Source organism: Canis aureus, chromosome 23 (genome assembly GCF_053574225.1).
Source record: "Canis aureus isolate CA01 chromosome 23, VMU_Caureus_v.1.0, whole genome shotgun sequence".
Classification (NCBI taxonomy): domain Eukaryota; kingdom Metazoa; phylum Chordata; class Mammalia; order Carnivora; family Canidae; genus Canis; species Canis aureus.
This window is the reverse complement of record NC_135633.1, coordinates 10,140,256-10,150,772: the sequence shown is the minus strand read 5'-3', so window position 1 is coordinate 10,150,772 and position 10,517 is coordinate 10,140,256. Positions and strand designations below refer to the sequence as shown.

General features: G+C 49.2%; 1 long non-coding RNA gene across 1 annotated transcript; it reads left to right on the top strand.

The window, feature by feature from the left end:
• The first annotated feature begins 5,177 nt into the window (after positions 1-5,177).
• On the top strand, positions 5,178-10,517 carry LOC144294571 (uncharacterized). The gene is made up of 3 exons (XR_013361929.1): positions 5,178-5,554; positions 6,377-6,555; positions 8,434-10,517. It is a non-coding gene; the product is annotated as an uncharacterized LOC144294571 (long non-coding RNA).

The following is a 10,517-nucleotide window of genomic DNA, read 5'->3' as shown; positions in this document are numbered from 1 at the left end:
CCAGGCCCCTCTGCTTACACTGGTGCTATTTCTGGCTCCTTGGTGTCCAGAACTCTCACTGTGTCAGTTGTGTCCTGTCACCTTCTCTGTCCTCAGCGTCTGGTTCCCTTAGCTTTGCTCCTCAGTGGTCGCTGTCCTGAGGACAAGGGACACAGCAGAGTGAGGCCAGGACTGTGGGATCAAGGGCCACCTTGATGTTCTGTGGGCTTCTCAGCAGGGCCCTCAAGTCCAGTTACAACCAGTTTCTGTCCCTGCCATCTAAGAATGTGTCCAAGAGAGTTTTGTTCCTCCTGATTTCACTGCCTTACTTCAAGCTAAGTGTAGACGAAATGCCACCTCACTCGTGACTATTTCCTCAGGCCTCTGCACCTTAGCCTGTCACACTGGGGAAGTGGTAGTGAAGAAGGAGCAGTGGAGAGAAGCCATTTGGGGTGGCACCTGGGGTGGAGTCAGCACACGGAAACCAGGTAATAATTTGAGATGGAACATTATAGTAGAAGGAGAGGTTGACTGGTGCAAGATTACACACTATGGGGTCCAGATCACACAAAGCTGAGATGTCCATCTTGTTGGCACTCCTGTAGCCCATTGGATGGCCCATAAAGATTGTGGGGGTGTCCCAAGACAAAGCCCACAAACAAGGATTCCCCCACTGAGGTGTCAAGGAGGATACCAGGCAGGAAACTCCAATGGTGTGCAGTGAACTGGGAATGGAGCTGGGGCTGCTGGGAACTCACCTGGAGGCAGCCCACATGGGTCATGGGGCCCGGCGGGTGGTGGGGGCGATGCTGTCCACTTGCCTGAGGCTCGCTGTGGAGGCGGCCGAGCTATGGACTGAAAGGTCATATGTGAAGCCCTACCCCACCCCCCCACCCCAGTGTGGGCATCCACCGGATAAGGAAGTGATTCCGGTTAAACGAATTCACAAGTGTGCAAGCTGGTCTGGTGGGATCAGTGTCTTTAAAAATTCAAATACCAGAGATCTTGTTCGTTCCTCTCTGCCCCGAGGGGACACAGCTGGAAGGTGCCCATGTGCAAGCCGGGAGGAGAGCTCCCACCAGGCACCAAATTAGTGCATCTTGATCTTGGACTTCCCTGCTCTCTGAAATATGGGAAATACATTTAGTGGATTAAGTCACGCAGTGTGTGGCTGTGGTCAGCACCCACCTAACACAGGCCCAGCGCTGCAGGGAAGCGTCACAGAAGATGCCAAGGAAGTTCGGGGGGACAGCCAGGAAGCTCCAGCTGGTGAGGGGCCTGGGGGCCTGCACAGGACAGGAGCGCCACAGGGGCAGGGAGGAGGCCAAGCCCCAGGCTGGGGGAGAGGCCTTTCCTCCCTGCTTGTCCCTCCTGGGAGCTCAGGGATGTCAATCGCTACCAGCATGTGGATCCTCTCCGACAAAGACATCGAGGAGCCCTCCGGAGGGAGAGAGTCATGACGACATTTCACAGAGGAAAGACAATTGCACGCGTGGTCAAGGAGGAAACAGAAGTGAGGATGCGGGTGTCAGTGACGGGAGATCGTGGCTCCTGCCCAAAGCAGGGCCCGGTGCAGGTGGATGGTCCGGGCTCAGGGCTTGGGGGTCAGGGACGGGTCTCTGTCGAGCCAAGGCGGGGGCAGCAGAAGCAGGTGGCGGCCCGGCAGGGGGCAGGCCCGGGGAGTGGGGTCCAGTTGGTGACCTGGGGCCTCACTCCCCTTGGCGCCCCTCGGGGCGGGGTTGTCCTGCTTCACCTTGACGCCTCCTCCCCGAAGGTCGCCCGCCTCTCCGTGGATCTGACTTTCCAGCCCATCCTCTGCCATCTCCTGAACAACTTGGAACCTGCTGTGCCAGGTAGATGCGTGCCAAGCACGGCCCTCACTTGCTTCTCAGAAAGCCTTTGCTTCTCCTTCATTTTGCGGGACAAGTGCACGGAGTACACAATGTCTGCTGATGGGTCTTTTTCTACAAAACCTTTAAATATTCCCACCCACCTCTTCTGGCTTGCAGGCGACTGTAGAGGAGAGGAACAACAGCTGCCCCAGCCCGAAGGGGAAGCAAGAGGGGTTCATGCTCTGGGGGTGGGGGACCCCAAGGGGAGCAGAGACGTGTGCTCTGAAAGTAAGAGAGCTGATGAGAGTGGGCACAGGGCGCCAGACAGGAGGACGGGACCTGCAGGGGCCCAGTTGTCCTGTGGAGCTGCCCCAGGACTGGGACTCCTCCCACACCCCGAGTTTGCCCCTTAGCGCCCTGCTGTCGGGCGAGAGGGTGGGAAACCCAAGGGCAGAGGGCTCCCCCACTGCATGTCAGCCTCACATCCCCAGTACCAGTCACAGCACAGAGCAAATAGTAGCTGCTTAATAAATATTTGGTGAAATGACTCAATGCTATAGAAGGAGTGTTGCTCAGGAGCTCATAGACCGGGAGGCAAGCCTGGGGCTGAGGACATACAGCTGTCAGGTCCAGGGCTTGATCTGCACAACGTGGTCAGGAGGCACCTTGGGTGGCCGTGATCCACACCAGAATCTCCACTAGGTACTGCGGGAAGTGACAAGATTTTACTTGAGCATCAAAAACACTCACTGTTCCTAGGAGGGCCTTGCACTGTCTCCCATTCAAATACAAATAGAAACCTCAGGAGGACAGAAGCTATCAGTCCTCTTGGTTTCTGAGGGGAAGCCTTGGGAGAGAGCAACTAATATTTGAACTTCCAGACTACCCTGTGGACTCTCAGAGGGTCAAGTTAGCAGAGGGTGCTCTGTGAGAACAGAGGAGGGGAAAGATACACGGCATTTCCCTGAGCCCAAGACCCCGTGGACTGAGATATGCATTACTGTTGGTAAAGCTCCATGAAAAACGTTCTGTGAATTCAGGGAAGTTGTAATATTTTCCTATCCCTCAGCAGTTTTACTTGACTCTTGTTGGAAGAGACTCTTGGACCTACTTGGGCATACATTTTTATCTTAGATCACTTTTGTGTATAAAGAAAAAAAAGATGAAGCATACGCAAAATAAATTGATTAAATGTTCCTAGAGCAATGATAATGACTTTATGACTGCGGCCTGGTCATTGGTGGATGTAAGAGATGTCCTAATTTCAGAAAAATCATGCTAAAAAATGTCTATCTTAGAAAACTAGAATATGCTATTACAGTTACTATTTATACAGGTTCCCTCTCATATTATTTACCCGCTCCTGGGGTGTAGGTCAGCTCTACACCAGCACCCCCACATGTGCGGGACCCCCCCAGAGAGGGGTGGTGTATCCATGACTGGTCCTGACAGGGCCCATGTGCCAACCTCCCTCTCTAGATAGGATGTCGCCCCTCGTGGCCCAGCCACAGCCTTCATCCAACCTCAGTGGTCTCTCCAGGACACCCCAGAGTGACCGAGGGCCCCTTCTCGTCCTGTCCGGGCCTCTTCTGTACGGTGCAGAGGGGAATGGGACCGGGAGGAGGTGATCGCACCCATCTGCACAGGTGCCTCTTCATCAGCCCTGGGGGCTCACGAGACTGGCCTGCTTCTTGGATGCTCTCCCCAGGATGTGGGGTGCGTGGAGCCTCTCGGTCCTCAGGTGTGGGACAGGGAAGAGACTCACTTGAAGGCCTGCTTGTCAAATTCGGGGGCAAAGGGCACCCTTCACAATCCCCTGATTCCCAAGTAGTCGGTTTCTGAAGTCTCTAACTATGGGAAAGCAGTCTCGGGTCTTTTCTGGGAAGAACGTGTGTGCTCTACACACAATCCGTGATTTACGGAGTGCTGTGAAACCATGCTGTGTAAAACGTTTTGCAAAGCTCCCATCATGACTCACACGTCCCTTTGCTGAAAGAGCTGGGCAAAGTGACAAGAACTCCAGGCTGCCCACAGGGCCTTGCAGCCCAGGGACCTGAGCAGGAAGGGAGCCACCCTTCACTGGAATCTTCCCTTAATCCCCCGTAGGCCTCCCCTTTGGAATGTCCAAAAGTCTAACACAGAGCTTTTCAAAGCCCAACTGTCCCCTGGTGGGTACAGATGCTTACAAAACTCCTTCATCCGTCCGTTCCCGGATTCACCCCCTCCTGAATGAGCCCCAGTATGTGGCAGGAACTGAGCGAGGCCCTGGGAACAGAGCGGCCGAAGGCGCAGAGGAGATCAGTGGTCCCGGGCAGGTCGCACTCTCCGGGGGAGCCGTTATTAGCTATGCATGTTTACCACAATGGAACTAAATTACACTGTACATTAGTGGGTGATGGACTATCCTGGGCCACGGTTCAGGCGGCAGCCGCACAGCATGTGGCGAAGAGTCCAAGTGCTCAATCCCAGGCGGCCAGATGTGAACTTCAGCTTGGCCCCTGACTCTGGCAGGTGAGAGGAGGCTCGAGGACAAATGCTCTGCTAAGTTGTTCAGGGAAAAAGCAGCCCGGAAAATGCTGAGTATTATATCCCTGTCTTTGATTATGTACTCAGGTAAGTACACACGCTTAGGAAATAGACCGGAAGGCAAACATGAAGGTTCCAGGAGGTGCTTCCTGCCTCTCCCCCAACCCAGGATGAGGAAGTTAGCCCTGCTGTTTTCTTTTTCTCTTTGTACTTACTAAATGGTTTTTATAAAAAGATTATTAATTCATGAGAGACACACACAGAGAGGCAGAGACACAGGCAGAGGTAGAAGCAGGCTCCACGCAGGGAGCCTGTGGTGGGACTGGATCCGGGTCTCCAGGATCACGCCCTGGGCCGAAGGCGGCGCTAAACCGCTCAGCCACCCGGGCTGCCCATATACTTATTAAATGTTTTTCAACTTTTCTTCTCTAACTTGTTCTTTCAACCTAGGCTCATTAAGCTCCACTGTCTGCTAGGCCTTGTCCTGGGTGCTGCTTGTCAAAGGTGAGAAAGCCAACCTCACGCCTGCTTGGGAGTCTAGGGTTGAGATGAGGAAAAGCAGCAGATGTCTGTTCAGCATATAGTTCACACGTGTGTGCCTTTCTCTCTCATCACACCCCCCCCAACTGCACTTATGTGCAAATACATCCACACACATCAATAGTGCACCCACATTAATAAAGATCATGCGATATTAACTGGTAAAGGAGTCAGGGTGCCAGTGAACTACGAGAAAAAGGATGGTGCTGATCACGCGCCGTAGTCCGTCTGTCCCAATCCTATTCTGACCTTTCCTTTCCCGTAGGATTCAATTTTCTCCTAGACCTGCTTATCTTCAGGCCGAACCGACATTATTCCAGAACTTGGCCTTGAAAAAGACAGGCCCCACTGACCCCCCGTGAAAGAAGTTTGCTCAGGACCAGAGGAAGGGTGTTCCTCTTCCCCGCAGCTGCAGGAATACGAAGCGCACCGGGCACCGCGTTCTCAGCAGCTGCTCTGACCAAGGAGTTCTTTGAAACCAGAACAACAAAGGAGACTTCAGAGGTCTTCGGTTCGTCCCCTGAGAGTGCCGCCGCCCTATTGTATTTAATATTTAGACGTGACTCTGTGTCGGTGCCACCACAATGATTTGCGTGGTGGGTAGCGGGATGCCGCAGGTGGGACGCGGATGCCACAGGTGGGACACGGATGCCGCAGGTGGGACGCGCATGCCACAGGTGGGACATGGATGCTGCAGGTGCGACACGGTTGGTGCAGGTGGGACGGGGATGCTGCAGGTGGGACATGGATGCCACAGGTGGGACACGGGTGGTGCATGTGGGACGTGGATGCCACAGGTGGGACACGGATGCCGCAGGTGGGACGCGGATGCCACAGATGGGACATGGATGCCGCAGGTGGGACACGGTTGGTGCATGTGGGATGCGGATGCCGCAGGTGGACGTGGATGCTGCAGGTGGGACACGGATGCTGCAGGTGGACGTGGTTCCACAGGTGGGAGGCGGAGATGGGAAAGTGCCTGCTGGTGGCCAAGGAGCTGGACCCCGGAGGTCGGGCCACACTGCAGAGTGACAGACCCACAGCACCCCAGCACGCACTCTCCTGATATACTAGGTTTATGCCAATGTCATTTTTTTTCTGTTCTAATACACGTGACCCGACTGCTCGGTGTTTTATTTGCCTTTTCCCCAAGAGGAACGCTGAGCGCATCTCTTTGTGAGCTTCTTGGTCCTTGGCAGTTGCCTGCACACTAGGTTTTTGAGCTCCTCACCCATTTTTCTATTTGCAGTGCTGTCCATTTCTCACAGATTCATTGGAAGAATTAATCGCTCGACATGTTTTAGATGCTGTCATTTGCCAGTTTCTCTCTAAAAATGAATTCTTAAAAAAAATAAATAAAAATAAAGATGAATTCTTATTTTTGACGTATTCAAGTTCACTATTTCGCGTTTTGGTTTGTGCTTTGAAATTATAAGAATTTCTTCCCTCGTCCACATCACAAGTTTATATTGTAAAAGATTTACTTATTTATTATACAGAGACATTGAGAGAGAGAGAGAGAGTCGGGGGAGAGGAGACAGAGGAAGAAGGAGAGAATCTCAGATAGACTCCCAGCTGAGTGCAGAGCCTGAAGCAGGGCTGGATCTCAAGACCCCGAGCTCAGGACTGGAGGGGAAATCAAGAGTCCAATGCTTACTTAACCAACTGAGCCACCCAGGTGCCCCCACACATTCATTTATTTATTTGTTGAAGAGTTTATATATTGCCTTCTACCCCTCACCCGGCTCATGCTTATCTCAAATAAATAAATTATATGGTGAAAAAAACTTTTTAAAAAAGATTTTATTTATTGATTTGAGAGAGAGAGAGAGAATGCAAGCATGAGCTGAGGAAGGGGCAGCAGCGGAGGGAGAGGGACAAGTGGCTCCACACTGAGCCCTGAGCCCTGAGCCCAGCCCAGGACTCAATCTCATGACCCTGAGGTCACTACCTGAGCTGAAACCAAGAGTCAGATGCTTAACTCACTGAGCCACCCAGGCGCCCCACAAGTTTAGTTTGTGAAAATATTTTCTATTAACTTTATCATTCTACCTTTGTATTTAATATCCTAGTGTTGATATTTGTATATGTATGGGGCAAGGATCCTGTTTCATTTTTCTCTGTAGGGTGACCAGTTCCTTCGAACTCTCTTTAAGTAAGCCGTCTCTTCCTCCATGATTTGAGGTGTCTCCTGCATCACATATTACTGTCCTTTACGTGTGGCCCTAGCTCTGCACTCTCTTCTCTCCCGTTGGTCAATGTGTCCTTTGTTTGCCAATACTACTACTTTGTTTCTACTACCGCATTGGCTCTGTGTGTTAGTGCCTGAGTAAGGCAAGTGTCAACTCTTTGCATTCTTCTTTTTTTATTTAACTAGCTAACTAACTAAGTAATTATATGTATTTATTCATGAGAGACACAGAGAGAGCCAGAGACATAGGCAGAGGGAGAGGCAGGCTCCCTGTGGGGAGCCCAATGCAGAACTAGATCCCAGGACTCTGGGATCACGACCTGAACCAAAGGCAGACCCTCAGCCACTGAGCAACCCAGGTGCAACCTCTTCACACTCTTATTTATGAAGATTTATTTTTCTACGTATGATCTTTACTTCTCAATATAAATTTCAGAGTTAAAAATAAATAAATAAATAAATAAATAAATAAATAAATAAATAAATAAATAAATTTCAGAGTAATTTTCTTCGATTCCTCAAAGTTCACCTGGAATTTTGCTTTGAAGGCATTACATTTGTCCATTAATTTGGGATAGAATTAACATCTTTATTTTTTTTAAGATCTTATTTATTTATTCATGAGAGACATAGAGAGAAAGAGGCAGAGACAGAGACACAGGCAGAGGGAGAAGCAGGCTCCATGTGGGACTGGATCCCGGGACTCCAGGATCACGCCCTGGGCCAAAGGCAGGCGCTAAACCGCTGAGCCACCCAGGGATCCCTAATTAACATCTTTTTTTTTTCTTCAATTTTTATTTATTTATGATAGTCACACAGAGAGAGAGAGAGGCAGAGACACAGGCAGAGGGAGAAGCAGGCTCCATGCACCGGGAGCCTGACGTGGGATTCGATCCCGGGTCTCCAGGATAGTGCCCTGGGCCAAAGGCAGGCGCCAAACCGCTGCGCCACCCAGGGATCCCTAATTAACATCTTTACAAAATGAAATCATCCCATCTGAGAGCCTGCAGCTCCTCTCCAATTAAATCACATCATCGTATGACGTGTTTATTAGTTTGAAATCTTCTCCAGTGTGATTCCGCATTCATTTCATCCCTAGGTATTTTGTAGATACGTTGTTACCAGGAATGTTAGGAATGGTTTCCTATTTTTAATCATATTTTCTATTTGGTTATTTCTGATATGGAGAAATGTGGTTGGTTTCTGGATCAACTGTTGGGTTATCTTATTAAATTCTCTTATCAAGTCTAGTAGTTTTTTGATTTGTGGCTTCTAGGAGTTAATGGTTTTAATATCTGCTAATAATGACAGTTTAATCTCCACCTTTCCAATTTTAATATTTCTTCTTTCTTTTTATTTTCCAAGGTATTCTCCATGGCTGCCAGACCTACGATAGAAAACAGTGGTGATAGTTGGTAGTCTGTCTACACTCATTCTAGATCCTCAGAAAATGGATTAGAAGTTTTCCATTAAATTATATGTGTACTGTCACCTAGTCTGATACATTTAAGAGAGTTACCTTTGATGTTCAGTTTCATAAAGGATTTTTTAAACCATAAATATATCTTGAGCTTTCTCAAATGATTTTTTTTCATCAACTGAGATACTATTTATCTTTTTTAGGCTATCAATTGACAGAATGTTATGGTCTTTTTCATACTGATCAATATTATAGTGTTGACCTCCTTGTGCATTCCAGGAGTAAACCACAGGCAATGGTGAGGCATTCTTAAGCTCCGATTAGATTGTTTACACTATATTCCATTTTGAATGTGCCTTTGAAAACAAAATGGACTATTATTTTATGTCCTTGTACAACCCAAGTCTGGTTTTGGAATCAAGATTATTCTAGCTTCTTCAAATGGCTGTACAACTTCATTTTCTGTGTTCTACCACAGCTTGTATAACACATATTTAACCGTCCCTAAGATTCTATCAGGCTCCTGAAGAACATCTGGCCTCAGAGGAGAATCTGGGGAGGAGAGATTTTATCAACCATTTCACCGTATCTAATATTTATTTGGCTTCCTAAAGATGACTATGTCTCCTTGCAACAACAACAAAAATATCCTTCTTACATAAATACCTCTGTGGCATTGTTTAATCTAAATTAACACATGGTGTGTCACCGTGAGTTGATTAAGTCGAATCTAGGAACAGGAGCTCTGTATTAAGCCCAAACGTGAGCCAGAAAAGGGGAACTTAGGTTAACCTTTTGGGTCCACACGGAGAGTTAGTCTGCCTCTGTGAACTGGCTCTAACCAGCTCAGAACAATCCCTCTGAAGAGCTTTTATGCTGAGAAATGCTACAGTCATTGAAAGGTCCGATAATTATGCAGTTTTGCTTTGTGTTGTGCTGTGTTGTGCTGTAGTTAGTGTTGTTGATTGCTGCCTCTCCTGGCTTCTTCCAGAGGCCATTGGGGGTACATGTGGGGAATGCAGGTGTCCCCTTACCTGGGAGCCACCAGCAGTGAGCTGAAAGGAGAAACATGGGAGATCTGATCTTTGAAAGGATTCTTTTGTAGGTTTGCTAGTACTAGTGTGGGACTAGGGGCAGAGTGAGGAGCCACCAGAGCAGAAAGCACCCCCTGCCTGAGCAGGTTGCCTTGCCCTGGAACTGGGGAGCTGCTGCTCCCTACAGGATATCATGGAGGTGGAGCTCCTGGTCTCAGGAAGCACAAAGGGGCTGAGTACACGTGTTCTCTCATGCTGGATGCTTTGTGCACCCGCCCCAGCCCTGCCACGTTTGTTTGTTCCTTGGGAATATATGCAGCCATATCATCTACCGCGGGCCCGAGAATTTAACGCTTTCTTCAGTTGTTCCAATGCGCTATTTTCTTTGAATCTCCCTGAGTGAATTGAAGGGTGGGTGTGAGGAATGCACCTGTTCTGGGGCTGAAGCTGTGGGTCTGCAGCAGCTTCCCTCTCCTGGAGCGCTGGTCTGTCTGTGCCTAGACTCCCAAAGAAAAGGATCTGTGGTGCTTGGAATTAGAAGGTGGCGCCCCACCCCGTGCTGGGAGATGTTTGACAACTGCCTCCCCAGAAGCCAGAAGTGAAAAAAATTAAAAAATCCGTGCCTCACAGTGTCATCAGTTTCTATGGTGTAAAGCATCCCACCTTGGCTAAACTCGTATGACCAATGACTTAATAGTTGGTTGTCCTGAGCTCCTATGAGCTGGCCTGGCCCCCCCAGGACAGTCCACCTTCCCAGGATAGAGACGACCAGATACACCATGTGTCTAAGCTGAGACTTTCAACGATTCCTCAGGAGAAAAGGAAAAACAGGAAGCAAAACAAAACTTCTCTTCACAAAAGTGGTGGCTGTTAAAGAAACTGCTCCAGTTTGAGAGAAAAGTAAAAGTATGTGTCCCTCAATGTTTGTAAAGATAGCTAAGCCATAAAGCATATCCTCTGTCCTCGGAGCAAACTACATAGATTACGGAAATGAT